Below are 13,445 nucleotides of genomic sequence, written 5' to 3' on the forward strand. Positions count from 1 at the left end.
TTATCATACAACCTATTGGGGTATTCTTTTATGGTGTATTTGCTTGCAACTACTGTTTTTTGATTTATCTATATTGCATGTTTGCATAACATTATGTTTTGCCTTCCTTCTGGGGGCACCTGACATCTGTGGCAAGAAAAACTGAAGAAAATGGCATCGGCTGCCTCTTTTATACCCCTGCCGCACTGACGTCAGGGAAGAAGCGACGACAACCGACACCGGACCTAGACTTTGGATTTCGGCTGACCGAGGACCTGCCTGATGGCAGGATAACCCATCTGTAATGACTGCAGCTGTATGAACACTCGAACATCTACATTTATGGTAGGTACAAAACTGTACTTTCTATTCTATGTTTGTTAGAATTTTATGATCTGTGTTAAGCAATGACAGTAGTATACAATTCTTTAATTCTCTTTTGTTGTCTTTCTTCCATATAAATTTTACCCACTCACAAATGCATCTGGTATTACTTTTTCTGCCTGTCACATCTCCTAAAGCATTTCCAAAACAAACTTATCTGTCAAGCATTTTTTTATAAAATTGATAACTTATTCAGTCTACTTGAGGTGCTGATTTTAAATCATTTTTAAAATATGTTTTAGTTCTGCAATTATAAATATCTTTCATTGTTTCCTTTTATGTCTTTTTTGACAATGTATTAATAGAGTCATAGATATTCGAAAGAGATCGAGTCATATAACCATTTGTGTCTTTCCAGCAACCTCCCGCAGACTGCACCTCCTTTCTGCAGGAGGACCATGCCAAGTTAATCCAGAGTATATTGGTGGATACCCATCCAGGTTTCTAGGTTTTGTTTAAAGGAAGATATTAAGTCTCACTGCTTGGCAAGTAGGAAATGTTTATTCCAAAGGTTTGGGAGATACTTGTTATAAACCTGTCCCTTCACTTTCTTTTATTTATCTGGTGGTGAAGGTTTAGGTCCCTGGTTGTAGAATTTGTTGGCGGCATTGGACTTAGGGAGACATAGGACATTTAGGACAATCGGGTCTCTACTGCTACAGTAAGCAAGACAAAATATTCCCTTAAAAGTCTGTAAGCTACTATATAAAGAAATAGAGCTTCTGGCCTCTCTTAGTAGCTCAGGGACGTAAAGCCTATGATCTTTTTTAGATCTCATTGGGATCTTTGTTATTGTTTGACATATTTATTGAGATACATCCCAAAGGGACATTGTATTGTTTAATTGGTTTGAACAATGCTGAGTATAAGGGAGTGATTACCTTTTTGGACCTTGATGATATTCCTTTGGCAATTACCTGTGCTAAATAAAAGGATTTCTTTACAACTGTTGTCTCATGGTGGTCAAAAGAGAAGGTGCTATCAACCCAAGTTACGTAGGTCCCTGACTAAATTTTCATTTTCTAGTGGTGTGTTGTCTGTGTGGTATGTTGTGGGGAGATGCCATCTGCCAAAAGTGATGAGAATACACTTGCTAGCATTTAGTTTGAAAGTTCATTCTTGAGGGTTTGGTTGTCATGGGGTAACTTAACAACAACCCCTAGTCTGCAGTTGCCATATTGTCAAAGGTCTTGGCCCTGTGCTTGGGATGTGGGAAGTAAGTACCAAAAAGGAGATGTCCCAGCACTGAGCCCTGAGGGACACTGCTGGTCACTTTCATGCTTTCTGATGAGGTACCTAGTCATATTGTGTAGATTATGTTTTTCAGCTAGTTTGCATTTAGCTTTTGTATGATGCCAGCATGGGGAATGATGAGAAGGTCATGGTCAGGTTAAGATAAACCACATAGTGGTCACCATCTGCAGCCTCTGTAACCCTTTCAAAGAAGTTTATCAGATTAAATAGGATCTGCCTGTCACAAAGTCAAATGGTGGGAGGTCAAGTCTAATACGATTCTTGATAGGGTTGAGGGTTGGCATAATTGTTAAGGTGTTTACCTCCCAGACACAGAGTACAGGGTTTGATTTTCTCACATTTGTTCTCAAAATGGTTATTGGCTAGGTTTATAATAATCTGCAGAATGATTGCCTAGTATTTACCTCTGAACCAACTGCATTCCATATTTTTCTTTCCTGTCACAAGTGGGGTTGACATAATGTTCAAGATCTTTACCTAAAAAATAAAAGGTACAGAGTTTGATTCTGACCTCTGGTTATTAGCTAGGCTTGTAATAGTCTGCACACTGTTATATTGTATTTACCTATGAAACCTGTATTGCAGTTTATGATGTCAGTTCTTATAAATTTCATGACTTTGCAGATGAGACTTATAAGGGTGACAGATATGTAATTGATAAGACAGTCCTTCTATATTATGCTAGCATTTTATCTCCATACAGTTCCTTTAAGTATTTTTACATTCATCTCCTAATTACCTCTTTTGTCGTATATATTTGTTCTCGCCCAGTGAATATTTCTGTCAAAATCTTCTTTCGTATCTGTTAGCTGATAATGGGGAAATTTCTTTTCTTCTTCCCTTTATTATGTTTCACTGTTTTTGCAACCACACCTTATAGCTTTACATATTTCTCTCTTGTATTTCTCTGTCCATCTTAAAAAAAAAAAAAAAAACTTTCTACTCTCCTTTCTAAGATATCACACATTTCCTGAGTATGTATTCTTGAATCTTTTTTCCTGTCTTATTCTCATTTCTTTTTGATCGGTGTATATATTCATCCCTTACTTTCTATTTGTAGCTGTCCCACCAAATGTCACATAATGCATACAAAATTGTCATATTGGTATGATCTTGTCAAAATACATGAATACTTATGTTACATTATTTTGCTCTATGAATTCTTAATTTATCCTAAACAATCCTTTCTTTATAACTGAATTCTTCTATTCTGTGTTATTTCCAGCTTTGCAGTTTTATAGTCTGAGAAATCTGCTATTGCCATTTGTTTGTCTTTGTTTTCACTGTCTCCTTCCTATATATATATATATATATATATATATAATCTTTATTTTCTAGAATGTCCACATCAGGTTTTCCTTGTTTTTAGAACTTTCTTTTTTACTGCTAGAAACTGGATTCCTCCCTTGTAGTCTACATTTAAACTCCCCTGTCCAGATACTCTGCATTTAGCGGTAAATATGTCATGGTTTTCTCAAATAACTTCTTTTTCTCTCCTTTTCTGTAGTATTACCATTCATGTTACACAATCTATAATGTATCTCTTCAAGTAAGATTATTGCACTATAATAATTTCTATGGCCCATTTTCTTCTCTCTTTAAACAGAATTGCCACTGTTGTGTATTCTTATTCACTGAATTACCAAATATTTGACCCTTCCCTCCCCATTATAATTATGTTTGTTCTCTTTGTTTAGAAATAAATCTAATTTCTTGTAAGAATATTACATAAGACTTTTTTATTTCTTTATATAGCTTCTATGACGATTCTTTGTTATTTGCGTTCTGTATTAATAAAGAAAATTAAGTCATCTCTTTATTTGTCTTTGAATTTATTTTTGTTTTGTTTATGTTTACCATCTTCTCTGTTGTACCTCTGTTTCCTTGATAAAAAAATACTTTTTTCTGTCATGGATTTGTCGTCCTGTCCCACTTTCTTCATTTATTTTACTTTCTTTTCAAGAAACATAAGATGATTGACCACAATGTAAACAGAAAATGACTAACTTTAACAAATGGCTTAGTTACTAGTGTCAGTCTCAGATTGGGGGTGTGATCGATAGACCATACTGCTTTGCCAGGGATGGTCTGCAGCTGTCCCCACTATTCTTTCAGATATTGGCCAAAACATTATCCATCCCTATAGTGCCTTATAGTGCCAATCTGATAAACCTTTCAGCATAGTAAAGTCTACTCAAGATAAACTAAAGGTGTTACTGCTCAATGCTAGGAGTCTCAACAAGAAGTATCCTCCCTGGAAGCACTCCCCCAGACAGTGCTGATATCTGTGCAGTTACTGAGACATGATTTAAAGCCACAGAAGGCACCCCGGCAGTACAGGTCTATAATGCTACACATTTAGGCCACCTTTAGCACAAGAAAGGGCACGAGGTGGAGGTGTGTCTGTCCACATAAAAAGTAGACAAACCTCAAGATCAGTCAAACAGTATGACATTACTGAGTTATTTCATGTCCAGCTAACCTTAGGTAAGGTCAAATACCTTACCTTTGCCCTATGACCTAGGATAACCAGTACCACATACTTCAATGGACTAGGGTCACTTGCATGGATATGGTGTTAGACTGCATTGTGTGATTTCAACTATCTCAGCATAAACTGGGTTACATTCACAACCACTAACATGCAGGCTCAAAGATTTCTGGATTTTGATGATGCAAACACCCCAGAACAGCTAGTCTGCATGCATACTATTGGTGCAAATGTCCTGCATCTGGTACTCACAAATATGTGGGAACATTGCATCCCCCAGTGTAATGTCTGCACTGGTCAGATCAGATCAAAAGCGGTCACCCTTGAAATAAATATAAAGATTGAACTCCCAACACACCCCAGAATCTTTAAAAGCTTTTCCAAGTATAACTACCTCCTATTAAGTGATGGCATAGCTAAATTCCAAGTCCCCCCAAACTCAGAGAACAAAGTGGCCTATGTGGAAGTGTAATTAACTGCATAGCAACAGAAGTACCAAACCAAAATAAACTTAGGACAAACTCCGAAAAGAAGCATCCTTAGTGGACCCCCAGTATAAATAGGTTGTTCAACAAAAGAAAGAAAATCCTGTCCAAAAATGGGAACAATGCCCAAAAATAAATAAATTAATAAATTAATTAATTAAACTTTTCAGTCTCTGCAAGCAACTCAGGGTAATAATCAAGTCTCAAGTCCTCCACAACCAACTTCGAGGCAAAAATAGCCTCCCAGGCTAGGGATAACCGTAAGTCATTTTTCAATTAAATATACACCCAACACCCAACAATGTGGTGAAGTAGTAGTAAATGGAACTTCCTATACCAAACTGGAGATATAGCAACTTTGCTGCTAGTAAATTTAGCTGCAGTTTCCCCCTGCCTTCACCCCCAGTTCCCCTCCAGGAAATGCCCTCTACCATTTCTCTCCCAACTATCACTGAAGAACAGGTCCTGACTGCAGCCTCCAGAGCTAAACAAACTGCACCAGTGGGTCCTGATAATCTTTTAGGATGCCTGCTAAATAACTTGAACATGACCTGTCAGACCCACTGGAGTCTGTAGTCAACCACAGTTTCCAGACAGACTTTATCCCTTGGGAATGGAGGACTGCAGTGGTCATCCCTAGACACAAAGGCAGGCCATCAACAGACCCAGGGAACTACAGACTCCTACGCTTGACTAGTCTTATATACAAGGCCATGGAAAATATTGTCATAAACCTGGTAAACAAAGATGTAGGAGATCTTCAAACACTGGACCCAACCCAGTTCAGTTTCATCAGGGGCAGGTCATGCCTGCTAAACTTGGTGGACTTCCTTGAGAAGGTCACTCGAACCATGAACAAGGGCAAAATGGTACATACTGCCTACCTTGACCTGGCAAAGGCATTTGACATAATATCTCACTTGGGCATAAATCACAAATTTAGACATAAATCCCAATGTCACCAAATGGATAGCCAAATGTCTCACAGATAGGACACATGAAGTTAGGGTGGGGAAATCTACCTCCACCAAGGAGCCTGTTACTAGTTGTGTCCCACAAGGCTTGGTACTGGGACCTCTGTTGTGTGAAATATACTACTCTGAAGTCAAGGTAAATGTAGAGGACCTTTGGCTGACCAGATTTGCTGATGACCGCTAGTTGGGTGCAATCATTGAATCTCCCAAAGATATAGATATCCTCCAGGAGGGTCTGATTCAAAACTGGTGCCAGAACCATGGTTTAAACCCATGCAAAAAAAAAAAAAGAAAAAGCATAATTATACCGTTTGGGAAGACAACTACCCCTGCAAATTACAACATTGATAACACTCCCCTAAGAGAAGACCCAGTGGTAAGGGACTTGGAAACTCAGGTTGACAGTAACATGAAATCCTTTTTATGTGGTGACACTTATAAGTAAGGCAACGTATCCAGATCTAAGGAGATCATAGTCCCACTATACTCAGACCTCATTAGACCAGTACAGTAGACTCCCTCTTATCCACTCTCACTGGGACCAGGCCTTAGGCTGGATAAACAAATGGCTGGTTAATCAGAAAAAGCATACAAAATAGCATTTATAGGTTGTAAATCATCTAGAATAACAGGATTTGTGTTAGTATCCATTTTTCTAAAGAATATGAATTCTAAAATTCAAATGCCTGTCATTATTTAGCAACTTCAATTCTTTTTGTGAGGAACAGACAAATATATGGGACAAAAATCTGGACAGTTGAGGGGCATGCTACCTACCTGTTACACAGACATACCTACCTACCTCTTACAAGCACACAAACACACACACACACATACACACACACACACACACACACACACACACACACACACTAGGTAGTGACTTTAATCCTTAGATCATTCCAGTGATTTGTCAAAAAAAACATAATTTTTAAGAGGAACAGACCAAAACCATATTGCTCTTAGAAACTTAGAAAGTTGGCAGAATAACAGGTTTTGCATTAGCATGATTTTTCCTAAAGGATATGAAGTTTGAAAATCAAATATCTGCAATTATTTTCTGACTTCATTTCTCCGTGATTTGCAAGAAAACTACAATTTTATGAGAAATAAACCGAAAAATTGAGTTGAGAATCTGGACAGTTGAGAGCTATGCACCCTACCTCCATCTTACGCACACACATCCCTACCTCCCTCTTACTTACACACACCCCAACCAACCTACCTCTTAAACACTTAAAAACACACACACAGACACACACACCCTACCTCTCAGTTGTCCGTTCATGGTCCGCAGTCTAAACATCTTCTGGCATTCAAATTCCGCGTTCGCGGAAGACGAAGACATAAATGATCAGTCGGTCACATCTGTTGCATCTTGTGCAACTGGATGCAAAGGGCTTTAAAGCTGTTCTTAAAGATGAATGCCCTTAAAAAAATATTTATTTATTTTTTTTAATTAAAAAAAAAATCCCCCAGCCTAGTGCTGGATCTGGCTCTGCAATAAGCCGAGACGTTCCAAAGTATCCAGAAGAGGTGGAAGTGTTGTTCTCTGTTGTCTGTTGCTAGGGCTATGGCAGAAATTTGATGTCTGGTTAAAGCAGAGTCATTAAAGCGAGACTGGATAAGAGGAAGTCTGCTGTAATTGAGTACAATACACCCCTCAGCATGTACCTGACCAGGCACTTGCAACAGCTGGAGTGGCGACGGAGATTCTGCACTAAAAGAATATAGGGTGTAAATTATATCTCGTCCGTAGACTACCTCAAAGCTCTGACCCTGTAATCAGTCTCTTACAGACTACTGAGGGGTGATCTATGCCTAACCTACAAAAAATGTTCTAATCCAGCTCTGATGGATCTGCTACACATTAGCAAAACAAACAGCACTAGAATTACCTAATCTAAGGATCTAAAACCTCATCTGTAATATAAACAAAACATGTTGGAAGGATAGGTATGTGTGTTATAAATTACCCCTTCTCTGGAACAGACTCCCCATTCATGTGAAACAGAGCTCTTCCACAAGCCAATTCAAATGCAGTTTTGACCAATGGAAGGGAATTCACAAGTACACCCCGACTAGTCACCTGTGGCCCATATGGACAGGGACAATTTGAAGATGCCCTAAGGCACAGGCATATAGCAAAGCCATTCTAGCCCATGGATATTGATAATTAGGAAAATTGAGGCATGAATGGATAGGTTTAAAAAGGCTGTAGGGCTGCTAGCCTATTAGCCTTCTATGATCCTGTGATTCTATGATTACTTACAAACTTTATTTTGTCACCATGTTCATCATTCTCACTGCTGCAATATCCTGTGGGTTGTAGCCTGCAAATGATACAGCAAATGGCCAGTTTCAAAAAGCTTTCATGTCCTCCCTCACTGACTCTGGCTGATTATATGATGAACCCTTTTTGGAGGGATCTATATAAACAGCCAGAGTGGCAAAAAATCTTCAATACTTTCTTGCTGTCTTGCCCAGATGCATCTCTGAGTCTGTTCTGGATCAGCAGTCAGCCTAAAGCTTCCAGTTAGACAGATAAGACACCCTTCCACATTATTTTTATGATTAAACTCAGCCTAAAGCTTCTGGTCAGACAGATTAGACCCTTTTTGAGAACCCTTCTACACTATTTTTATAATTAAAAAGTATATTTTATATTTTTAGCAATTTTCTGTGACAATTGCTATATATCACTTTTAAGAAAATTGGCTTTTTTGGAATGCCTATAGACATTCCTCGAATACTGCAATTTCAGTCTAGGAATTGCTTTCTAGGTACCTAATGTATGTTTTAAGCCAAGGGGTTTAGTCTACACTGTTTTCTTCTACTACATAAAATATTTATTGATCAGATAGTGTATTTTCTTTCACCAAACTAGGTGTTACAGTCAAAGTGCTTATGTACACATCATGGCAGCTGATTTATTTGCGCTTTTCTAACGATTCATTTTGGAGGAAAATGGTTCTGTTTTCTGACAGGAATAGTTTGTGTGCTGCTTGTTTAGCTTGGTGTTGGAATTTTGAATTTGTGAAAAGGTTGGAGTGCTGCTTGTGTGAACTGACAATTTACCTACTGACCAAAACTTTCTAGCATATCTTACTGTCAATAAGTCTTCCTCAGCTACACCACAAATACTTTTCCCAGTCCTGCTGTTCCTTCCTCCAGTGTACCTTAAAAGAAAAAAAAACAGTCAAAGCATGAGCCCTTGCCCATATTGTGGGCTCATTCAGGTGCCTCAGCCAGTGATAGATGAGTCTGCAGTGGCCACTGTTGGTTCCTCAGACAACATATTAGTTTCCACAAATCTCTCTGTTGTAGTCTGCTGGCCATTACGGATTGGGGGTCAGACATGACCTCTTCAGCTGTTTTGTCCAATGTGGACATGGGTGAACCACTGAAGTGCTGGGACACCCCAGGAATGTCTTTTCTTGGTGACCAGGGAAAGAGACCTCTTGCTCTGTATCTAGTCTGCTTTAGCCACAGTCTTGAAAATATTTGTCTGGGTATGAAACCAAAAGTTTACAGACTATTTAAAGTCAGAAATCCTGAACTCTTCCTTAGACAGGGAAGTTTTATTTGGGCCTTCGACTATGCAGGTGCTCAAACAATGGAATGTTTGAGATAAGAAAGATCTGCTAAACGAACAGTGTCATAACTACTGGATCAAAGGACTTAAATTTTGCTTACAATATAAATAGGACATGTTGGAGGGACATGTATGTGTCTCAGACAATTCCCATTCTCTGAAATAGGCTTCCCATCCATGTGAAACAAAGCCCTTCCGTAACCCTATTCAAGCATAACATGTACCAGTGAATGGGAAACTGCAAATTCATCCTTGGTCTGGCACCTATGTCTCTGGTTGACAGAGGCAGTAGTTAAATCATGCACTAGCTAAAATGTATCCCCTTAAAATAACCTCTAAAGCACAATAATTCATGGGAGACATTTGGGTTTCATGGCTAGTATACACCTGTGAACCTATTAAGTAATGCAAAGGGTTTCAAGGATTTTCAGGTCCCCAAGTTCTTTCCCTCTAAATCGACTCCTTTTAAGAGATAAACATTAACAAGTGGGGCCTCCTTCCAAAAGACAGACTCCTAAGAAAAGATGGCACAAGGTTCCTAATGAAAACCTGAAAAAGGACATTTTCTGAAAAAGGATCATGTGTCTTCATTGAAATGACTATGCTGGGAGCCAGGTCACCCAACTTCCCTATCCTGCCCCAGCATCTCTTCCAGTTTCAAGTAAAAGCTGAATCTAAATGTTCCTTTTATCATAAGACTGTTTCAGACAAATGAGTGCTAAAAATTGTTCTGGAGGGCTACAGTTGACAATGGTTGCAAAAGGCCACAGTTTTCAGGTGGATTCCACCCCACCCTTCCCACTCAAACAGAATTGTTTCCTCCAGTGCTCCAAAAGATGTTAGATGCAGGAGTCATAGAGCTTGTTTCTGCAGCTCAAATAGGAAAGAGATTTTATTCCAGAATGTTTCTGGTTCCAAGGAAGGAGATCAGTGTTGGGTCTTTCTTATCTCAATCTTTTTGTAAAGATTCCAAAGTTCAAAATGCTGACCCTTCAAACAGTGTTAGCTCTGATCCCAGGTCAGACCCTTATGGTGATCTTAAACCTCAAAGATGCTTACTGTCATATTCCCTTAGCAAGCTGCTTCAAGAGATTTCTGAGATTTTGTGTCTCTGGGTCACATTATAAATTCTCTGTACTACCATTTCAGATGACCACTGCACCAAGAGTATTACAACGTGTGCAACCCCAGTAGTGGCTCACTGCAGATTGCATGGTATCTAAATTTTAGCTTATTTAAACAATTTGCTTCTTTATGCAGAGTCTATTCCCAGTTGTCAGGAGTACTTAAAACAAGTATTCTCCCTCATCGAACATCTGGGATTCCAGATAAACTTGCAAAATGTCCTATCTCCACCAGATAAACTTGCAAAAATCCATCCTATCTCTGTCACATAAGATTGTGTTTCTAGGTTGCCTAATAGGCATTGTGTCTCAAAAGGTATTCCTGCATCAAGAGAAGGTGGATTTGTATCTGGAAGTATTCTGTACTTTTCTCGCCAGTCTCTAGCAAAGTCCAGAGAATTTCTCAGGATTCTAGACCTTATGGCTTCTATGATCCTCATGACTCCCTTTGCCAGCTTATATATGAGAAAGATTAAGTGGTACCTAAAGAACATGTGGACCCAGCATTCACTCTGGATTTTCAAATTCCAGTTTTGGGCTTTATCAACCAACATTGGTGGAGGGATTAGATGGCTCACAATCCTAGTCTCTTATTTTCTCCACCCACCCCAACACAATCTGTCCTGACCAATTTCTTACATTTTGCTTGGGAAGCAGTTTCACTGTGGTAAAGGGCAAGGGCTGTGGGACAGTTCAGACAGCTCAAAGCACATTAATGTAAAGGAAATGGCAGTGATTCATGCCTTAAGATCTCTGCATTATCTGTAGTGCCCAGGCCTATTACAGACCATAACAGACAACACTGTAGTGATGTGGTACATAAATAAACAAGGGAGCACCAGGCCATGCCTTCTGTGCCTGTTAACAGTGATAGCTTGGGGGTTAGCTCTTCAGCAATCCTTAACTCTTCAAGCGTCTTACATACATAACATCAGAGTCAGACATACTGGCAACAAGCTAAGCAGATCCTGGGCAGACCCTCAGGAGTGGAAACTCAAAACAGAGATCTCCCAGGAGTTAATTAAGATGTGGGAACTTCTCAAGTAAATCTGTTCACCTCCTTTCAAAACAAATAACTTAACAGATTCTGTTCCAGGAGTCCATGCAAGCAGGCATAGAAAACAGATACTGTATCACTCCACTGGTCGGAAATGCACCTATATGCATTTCTACCCTTTCTGATGATTTCTAGGGTAATTCTGAGGATTCAGAAAGACTCACCAGAAATCACTGATGTGACCCCCTTCTGGCCTAGACAGAATTGGTTCTTCTGTCTTATGTAATTGGCCATGGGCAACTACTGCAATCTTCCTTACAGACTGGATTGACTCACTGAGGACATGGGGAGTTTGATCCACACCAGCATCAAACATCAACTGACTGCCTGGATGATTCAGTTTTGTTCCCTTTTTGGCACCTTTTTCATGAGGATGTGCAGAAGATACTAAAGGGGCAAGAAAGTCTTCTACTAGAAAATCATATATTGGCAAGAGGAAGAGATTTTCTAAATGGCGCTAAGCCAATGGCAAGGGATCCATTACAGATTTTCTACCAGTGATGCTCAAATATTTGTGTGAATTACTATTCTCTGACCTACCTTATGCCTCTATTAAAGTGCATCTTAGCTTCATGGGTGGTTACTAGGCTTCCTTAAATTCACTAAAATAATGCTGACGTGTCAATACCCCAGTTAATTTTATGGTTACAGTATAGGCTTGTACACATTAGGTGTTCACAGGCTGCCTTCGTCCATTAGGGACATAGGTGCCAAATTAGGGATACATTTGCTATTTCCCATCTGTTGGTCCAATTTACATTTAAATAAGGGTAAGGATGAGCTTTCTTCACATGAATGGGAAGCCTATTCCAGAGAAGGGATAATTTTTGAGATACATACCCATCCCTCCAACATGCCCTGTTTAGGTCAAAGATGGAGTTTATGTTCTCAGAGCTGGTATTTTCTGATGCTAATTGTTTTCCAGATATGCTACAAATCCATCAGTGTGGGATCAGAGGATGCCTTGTAGGATAGGCATAGATCGCTGCACAGCAGTCTCTAGAAAACTGAGTGCAGGGATAGGACTTTGAGATGGTCAGCATAATACTTCTTGTTTGCACCTTGTATTCGTTTTGTGAGGAACCTCTGTGATCCCTCAAGCTGTTGCAAGTGCCTGGTAAGGTACATGTCAAGGTGTGCATTTTACTTGATGACTGGTCTGATGAGAGCCAAGTACAGTGGAACAATGTCCTCCTAAGACCAGGATTCCATGCCCTTACTTATAAGTTGTGCAACTTAGAATAACTTGGTTTCCACAGTGGACACTTGGTCAAAGGTCAGGTTACTGTCAAAATGCATTCCCAGATCCCTGATCTCTGGGTCTACTTCTAGAGGGTATGTTGTCAGACATGGTAATTTCCAGAGGCGGCCTTCTTTCCAAAGGGTACTATTATGCATTAAGTTTTAGTGCATGGCACCAGCATCTGTGTTTTTTAAGGATTCAGTAGCTATGCCTCATTTGCAATCGTCTGCAGTATTATGGTCATTTCTGCATGTATTTGCATGGTTCCCACTCATTCTTCCCTGTTTCTTGTCAAACAGTTTTTAAAACAAGTTTTATAGCTGAGACCTCCACGCAGACAGGTTCCTCCTCCATGGGATCTAGAAAAACGGATCTACTTCAGTAGATCAAACGTTTACTAGTTCGACAAAAAAACACATAAAACCAAAAAACACAAAACTAAATATCTATAGCAGGGGGATGCATAGCCCCCTGCACCCCCCACACCCCCCTTACTTAAACATACCAACTCCAAGATCGCACTACATTGTGGAAATGGGAAATCTTCCCTTTCTGCTCTGTACAGAGATCTCCATTCTGTCAGATCGGACTTTTACAAGTTCGAACATATGGTGTCGGACATATGTGGTTTGAACTTATAAACATTCCATCTACTGAAGGGGACCCAGAAAAAATATACCACTCTTTGAACATGCCAGTCAGGTTGATCTAAGTTTCATCATTTGGAAAACTGTTCTTATTGCTCTGACATATGCCAGAAGTGTATCCGAGTTTTAAACTGTCATGGTGGGAGAACCCTATCTGTTTTTCTTTTTTCTTAGAGATAGGGTCACTCTGTTAACAAACCTCTCTTTTATGT

The 13,445-nt window shown here is 39.4% G+C and overlaps 1 protein-coding gene across 3 annotated transcripts in view; it reads left to right on the forward strand.

The window, feature by feature from the left end:
* LOC122798538 (protein lifeguard 2-like) overlaps positions 1 to 13,445 on the forward strand; it is an 861,262-nt gene that overhangs the window by 655,802 nt on the left and 192,015 nt on the right. The window lies entirely within an intron of this gene.

This window comes from Protopterus annectens, chromosome 3.part1 (assembly GCF_019279795.1).
Source record: "Protopterus annectens isolate FY-2018-M chromosome 3.part1, PAN1.0, whole genome shotgun sequence".
NCBI lineage: Eukaryota > Metazoa > Chordata > Ceratodontiformes > Protopteridae > Protopterus > Protopterus annectens.